The 7,405-nt window shown below is 43.8% G+C and overlaps 1 protein-coding gene across 1 annotated transcript in view; it reads left to right on the top strand.

Moving 5' to 3' along the window:
• The window catches only part of LOC126403945 (uncharacterized), an 8,910-nt gene extending 8,033 nt beyond the window's left edge, over nt 1–877 (top strand). Inside the window, exon 10 of the mRNA XM_050066816.1 lies at nt 313–877. The gene's annotated coding sequence lies outside the window, so the exon portion shown is untranslated. The remainder of the gene's footprint in view (nt 1–312) is intronic.
• The last annotated feature ends 6,528 nt before the right edge of the window (nt 878–7,405 follow it).

The raw sequence follows: 7,405 nt of genomic DNA, 5'->3' as shown, positions 1-7,405 counted from the left end.
GCGGTCTTTGTGGAGAAAAAGCTTGTTTAGTGGACTAACTTTGCATTTGAAGGTTGCCCGTTCACTTACGTTTTAACAGGTCTGACGCTACGGCTGTATCTAGGCTAACGGCTAACATGCTAACTATTATTTTTATGTCACTAGTCACTTGAAACAAATTTAGGACGATAGGAGACGGGTTGAAATAAACTGAAATTTCCCTTTAATACCGGTCTTATTTCAGGTCTGCGTTAAATGCATGAGCACAGATGTGAGTTATAAAGTTTTAACCATGCTGACAGCTGTGGTCTTTGTTCTCTGTGTGTCTTGCAGGTGACTGAGAGCAGAGAGCCCTGACTGAAGGAGGGAGGAGAGTCTATTTAAAGCTATGTGATGTGCACACAGCTGTTTCTGTAATATGCTTATGAAATACTTTGATCTGTGACGATCATCAGCAGCGGGGGAGTAAAAGTTAACCGTACTCAGGCTATGGACGTGCTGATTCTTAATTAAAGACACTGTGTGACTTGTTATGAAGTGGAACCCACCTAAAAACGCATCGTCTTCATCATCATCATCACCATCATCACCCTGTGAGAGCGAGAGCTTCAGCTGTCTATTTTAGGAGCTGTCAGTCTGTAACAGTCAAACCACACCGTGCTCTCCGCTCTGTTCTCACACCTGCAGACGCTGTTTAAAAGACGAGAGCCGCTGCAGCTTTTTAACGCCCTCACTGTGACCTCTGTGGTCACACTGTGGGAACTATTGTGATGTACTACTGACCTGAAAGTTGGCTTGAACATTACTGTTGTTGACCATCAACATGTTGTAAGAATGGTACAGTACTGTCAACACATGACCTGTCCTGAATAAAGAGATCGCCACCTGCTGGGTTTAAGAGAAGCAACAAGTCAAACAAAGACTATCTGACTGTGTTACTGAGTGAGACACTGGACCTGTTGTTGTGATGTTTGGGCTGCACATGATTTCTAGTAAGACATTAGCAACAACCGCACAAAATACTTAATTACTGAAATGAGTGACACCATTTCAGGTCTCGTGCTGCCTCCCAGCGCCGCCTGTTATTATGGCTGAGATGCAACATACTTCTGTACTGCAGTCTTAATTTAAAAATGCCTTTTTAATCATATCCAGGAAACAAAACACCATAAACGTCACATAAAACACAAAAAGAGTACAAACTCTATAACCCTTTCTACACAGAGATGGCGCTGTGGGGCCGCCATGACGTCCCTCCTCTATGCCTGCTTTTCATTTGTCCACAGAACCAAAGGACAGGTATCGTTCTGCTCCAGTGTGTCATTACACACTGCGTCCTGGCACCTGCGATCAGAGGAGGCATGAAGGACGTGACATGTAACACAACAGCGTCGGCCCCAAGTGTGAAATATAACATACGTGTCAGCAGCTCTTTATAAACAATAACAATGACATCACATGTCAACAACAATCATTTAGCATCCCTGTTATATGGCGGCTGATCTCGTCCTCTGCTCGGAGGGTAAGGAGCTCCTGGATCTCGCTGTTTAAGTGAACTGCTAACTGCTAACAGCTGCTGTTCTTAGTCTTTGAGTTAGCTGCTAACTGCTGCTGTTCTTCTTTGAGTTAACTGCTAACTGCTAACAGCTGCTGTTTTTGTTCTTTGAGTTAGCTGCTAACTGCTAACAGCTGCTGTTCTTCTTCTTTGAGTTAGCTGTTAACTGCTAACAGCTGCTGTTCTTCTTTGAGTTAGCTGCTAACTGCTCACAGCTGCTGTTTTTGTTCTTTGAGTTAGCTGCTAACTGCTAACAGCTGCTGTTCTTGTTCTTTGAGTTAGCTGCTAACTGCTAACAGCTGCTGTTCCTCTTCTTTGAGTTAGCTGCTAGCCGCTAACAGCTGCTGTTCTTCTTGTTTGAGTTACCTGCTAGCCGCTAACAGCTGCTGTTCTTCGTCTTTGACTTAGCTGCTAACTGCTAACAGCTGCTGTTCTTGTTCTTTGAGTTAGCTGCTTACTGCTAACAGCTGCTGTTCCTCTTCTTTGAGTTAGCTGCTAGCCACTAACAGCTGCTGTTCTTGTTCTTTGAGTTAGCTGCTAACTGCTAGCAGCTGCTGTTCCTCCTCCTTGAGTTAGCTGCTAGCCGCTAACAGCTGCTGTTCTTGTTCTTTGAGTTAGCTGCTAGCCGCTAACAGCTGCTGTTCTTGTTCTTTGAGTTAGCTGCTTACTGCTAACAGCTGATGTTCCTCTTCTTTGAGTTAGCTGCTAGCCGCTAACAACTGCTGTTCTTCTTCTTTGAGTTAGCTGCTAGCCGCTAACAGCTGCTGTTCTTCGTCTTTGACTTAGCTGCTAACTGCTAACAGCTACTGTTCTTCTTTGAGTTAGCTGCTAGCTGCTAACAGCTGCTGTTCTTCGTCTTTGACTTAGCTGCTAACTGCTAACAGCTGCTGTTCTTCATTGAGTTAGCTGCTTACTGCATACAGCTGATGTTCCTCTTCTTTTAGTTAGCTGCTAACTGCTAACAGCTACTGTTCTTCTTTGAGTTAGCTGCTAGCTGCTAACTGCTAACAGCTGCTGTTCTTGTTCTTTGAGTTAGCTGCTTACTGCTAACAGCTGCTGTTCCTCTTCTTTGAGTTAGCTGCTAGCCGCTAACAGCTGCTGTTCCTCTTCTTTGAGTTAGCTGCTCGCCGCTAACAGCTGCTGTTCTTCTTCTTTGAGTTAGCTGTTAGCCGCTAACAGCTGCATCAATTCTGAATTTATTTCCTCCAAGTTTTCTTCTTTTAACTTTATTGCCTCAAGGCAAAGTGCGTCTCCTTCGTCATTGTCCACATTTGGTAGGTTATAAGACAGGCTGGTAAGAATGCAGTCATCATTCTTACCAGACTGGTAAGAATGATGACTGCATTCTTACCAGCCTGTAGTAATGCGTCACTGCATTAACCACAGAATTACGTTCTTCACATGTGATCCATCTGTGTGACCTCTGCACACACTTCACCTGCCATACACGCTGCAGTCGTCATGAGCCTGGTTTGGTTTCTGGTTATCTTGTGGACGTTGTTTTGAAATTTCCTATTTGTGATCTTTCTTGTTTCATGTTATTCATTAATGTTAAATCTGCTTCCTGTTTTATTTTGTAGGTTCTCTCCTCATGTGTTGTGTCTGGTTTTACTTCCTGTCTGTGTGTGTTTTCCCGCCTGTTTTCTGTCACACCTGTTCTGTATCAGTTTCATTAGTCCCTCCCTGTTCCCAGAGTCCTCCCTTCACACCTGTCCTCATCAGTCTTGTGTCCGCCCCTTCAGCTGTGTCTCGTTCTTGTCATTAGTTTTCTGTGTGTATATAAACCTGTTTGTCCTTTGTCAGTTCATCTGTGGTCATGGTGCCGTTCCCTGCTGTGCTTCCTGTCTGGTCTCTGGTGTTCTGGTTTGGATTTCTCCCCCGAGACGTTATCATCACGTTATCCTGGTTGGTTTTCAGTTTAGTTTCGTCTCTTCTGTCTTTTAGACTTTCAGCTACCTGCCTGTTTTTGGATGTTTTTGTCAGCTTCATTGAGGCCTGTCTTTGGTTCCTATTCCACCTGCCTGCTGCTCTGCGTTTGGGTCATTTCCTGAACTGGTACATGACAGCGCTGTGACATAAAGCCTTCCCATAATGCTCATGGTGTTCTGACACATCAGCATTTACCTTTTAAAACAAAGACGTACAGAGCTCAGAAACTTTTTTAGAAACACTTTCTCTGTTATCACACTTCAGACGACCTAAAATGAAGAAGTGACTGGTGCTGAACTCTTAATAAAAAGGAGAGTGAATGGTGATTGTATTCTTTAATGTTTAAAAAATTAAAAGTAAATCCAGTATGAGAAAATGTCTCATTGTCTCAGGTTTGAAAGTGGGGTACGCAGTTTTACTTTGGTGGGTAAAAATCCCATAAACTTTGAGTATATCGTATTTTAGGTGGACTGAGACTCAGACTTTCTAGAAAATCTAGCCTGTGATAGGAGACTGTGTCCAATCACAGGAGAGACCTTCAGAGAGCGTGTGTTCCTATTGGCTGGTCTACACTGAGCCCACAGAAAGGGGACGGACTTGTCAAAAGGAGAGTCTAAAAGAAATTCTGACAATGAATGAAACACGTGTCCATATCAGAAGAGTTTCAGAGATGCAGAGAGAACTGAAATGATTTTAAGGTTCTCCTAATGGTCTGACCCCGGCCTACATCGCAGACCTCCTGACCCCTTATTCTACGCCCAGGTCCCTCGGGTCACCTGACCTATCCCACGCTCCAGACTCAAGCTCAGGGGTGATCATGCCTTTGCTGTGTCCGCCCTAACAGACAGCGTCCCCTTCCACTGACTCGTTTCAGTCCAGACTCAAAACCTGCTTTTATTCGTTAGCATCTGAGTCCTGCTGATGTGGTCTGCCCTGAATGTGTGAGCTGTGGACCTGACCGCTACGTGTTTTTGTCATTTTATTCCTCTTGTACAGCACTTTGGTCGAGCTGTTTCTAAATGTGCTTCATGAGTAAATTTGAGTTGAAAATGCTGCTAATAGTTTAGCCTTCTGCTAACAGGAGCTAAAGGCTCACCGCTGCGGCTACATGTAGCTAACGTTATCTAGAGCCTTGAATCACAGTGTGTTCTCCGCCTCACTCCCCGCCGCCACAGATCCCCTGAATGAATCTGAGTCCATAAACAAAGGCACAAATTTTCACCTCAACACTGAGCAGTGTGCACCTGACTGGACAAAAAACTATAAGTGCCCCCCCGTCTAGAAACACCTGTCCCTCAATGAATGGTTCCTTCCTATACTGACAGACACCCATGACAATACAATGACCCCTACAGGACCTGTGTCCTCCGCCTGACTCCCTGCTGTAGCCTCGCGTCTTCACGTACGGCGAAGAGCCTGGTTTCCATTCACTGTGAATTTTGTCTGGATTCTGGTTCCGGTCTAGAGAGTGGATCCAGAATTCACCAAATTCACCAAAGTAAAACTTAAAATTCTGGCGCACCATCGATTTCCATCTCCAGTTTAGTACCACGTTGTGGTTGTGGTTGTGGTTGTGGTTGATAGAGCATGCTACATGGCGAGCATCACGCAGTTTTCCTCTCTCTTCCGCCCCCACTGCGCCAAACTTTATTGAAAAAATGCATTTACAAACTAGGATCAAGTGCCGATTAAATAAAACAGACAACTGAAATAATAACTTGTAATACAATTAAATACAATAAAAGAAAAAGGTTAACTTAATGGCTTGGGGCTTTTCTTGTAAATTATATTCTTTAAATTAAAAAGTTTCACCGCATTTTTATAAGGTTGGTGCTTTTATTTTGACAGAAAGGCGCATCCATCGAATTCCGGATCCTGTCTCTCTCGCCCTGGTTCTGGTTGCTTACCAAAACGGCCACTAAACGGCCCTAGACTACCCCGCTGCTACAGACCACCTCACCGGGAGGAGAGTGGGCAGCAGCTCCAGAGACTGACCCCCAGTCAGCAGCCAGCCAGCTCAAACTGGTTCTTCACCTTCTGCTTTTTCTCCTTCAGGTTCTGCAGTTGTTTCTCCATCTGCTGCCTCACGCTCTGGTGCTTCCTAACCTCAGCTTCAAACTGGAAGGAAGGAACAAGAGACGATGAGACACAGCTAAGGCACATGTTCGCTGATTAAGGTAGAAAATAACTCATGGGAACATCAAGAACCATTCGTATGGCTGTTCAATATCGATACAGCTGCTGCTACCTGATCTCTGACGGTTAAATAACTCATACAGGTGTGCTTTTTTCATTTACGTCTCCTGCAGTGTTTATTTTTTTGATGTAATTTGTTCAACAATGACCTTTTTTCCACGATGAAAACGAGACGCTGACGAGCTACAAATAGATCTTTATAATAGCAGATCTCTTAACCTGAGTTCACGGCTGTGTTCTGAATATTAACATATTCCTCCTGTAAATATATGAAACTCCTAAAATCTTTATGATTCCCCTCTTTGATAAATGATACGTCACTGCTATATAATTCTGCTTCACATGACCTTTTACATCAACATCACATCACAGTGAATGTTTCTGCATTTTATAGATTACATGATTTTGTGATCATCTAAATCTATTAAAGCTCTATGCTGCCCTCTAGAGGATACGTTTTGCTAGTGGCACCTTCTACATGAGCCTCATTATGTATTGCTGATGTACAGGGATGTGATGTGGTCTTATGAGAGGCATAATTAAATTCAAACAATCCTCAGAATATGTTCAGAGGATCATCAGAAGCACTTACTTTCATGTCGGTCTGTCCAGTAGCTTCAGAGATATTTGGGTCTGGACCAAAGTGGTAAACTGACCAGTTGACTGAGGTTAGGGTAAACCAAAATAAGACTCATGAAAGGAAGTCAACACCAGCCAAACTTTATTTGTAAAGAACATGTAAAAGCAGCTGCAGTCGACCGGAACAGGCACAGAATACAAAAACAGATTAATACAGAAGCAAACACCAACGAGAACCATAGAATATAACATGATACCGTGACATAACCCAGACTGTTTACAGACAAGCTAAGATCAATCTTTAAACAGACAAGAAGCCAGTGGAGGGAGGGCAATACTGGTGTTATAGGATCCATTTTCTTTAAAGTAGGCAGACCTCTAATTTGGCTAAAAGTCTGGACAAAGCTGCTTTTGATATCTTTAGGTTACCAGGGTAACCCCGGTTCCCTGATAACCAAGTGTCTGAAGGTGCTTCCCATAGTGCGATACAGAATGATCACAGGGATTGTTTAAAGAGACGATCTGTGACTGAGTAATAACATCACACTACTTTCACATTTGCTCCTGACAGACAACAGTCATATATCACATGACCACTAGAGGTCCCTGTCAGGTAAGAGGCTTTCTTGAAGGTTAAAGAGTTAAAGGTTGAAGAAATGCTCAGCCTCTTCCTGCGCTCTGTCATGGTTTCATAACCTGCCAGTAAAACTGACTGCTTCTGTTTAAACGGGCACTGTGTAGGAATTTCCCCCGTCTAGTGTTGAGACTGTATATTGCATTCAAACGGATAGCGCACTCTAGCGCCTCACTGTTTCAAATGCGTATTGCAACAACGTTAGCCGCTCTGTACCAAAAAGCTATGATAACATTGATGAAACCATGTCATCCGATACTTCATGGAGTATTCATTCAGGCTCCTACACAGACACACGCGACGCCAGTTGACTGTTAGCACTGTTAGTGCTGTTAGCTGTGATTCTGATAGCAGTGATTTTGCAAAGATAAATGAGGCTAAGGACGGCTACAGGAGGAAGCTGGAGAGGAAACTCCAGCAGAATAACATGAGCGAGGTCTGGAGTGGTATGAGGACCATCACCGGTTACAGACCAACTAGCAGTGGAGCTGATGGTAGTGTGGCTAGGGCCAATGAGTTAAATCTGTTCTTCA

This window comes from Epinephelus moara, chromosome 17, assembly GCF_006386435.1.
Source record: "Epinephelus moara isolate mb chromosome 17, YSFRI_EMoa_1.0, whole genome shotgun sequence".
In the NCBI taxonomy this organism is placed as follows: Eukaryota; Metazoa; Chordata; class Actinopteri; order Perciformes; family Serranidae; genus Epinephelus; species Epinephelus moara.
Note: the sequence above shows the minus strand (reverse complement) of the source record. Positions and strands in the feature narration are given on the sequence as shown.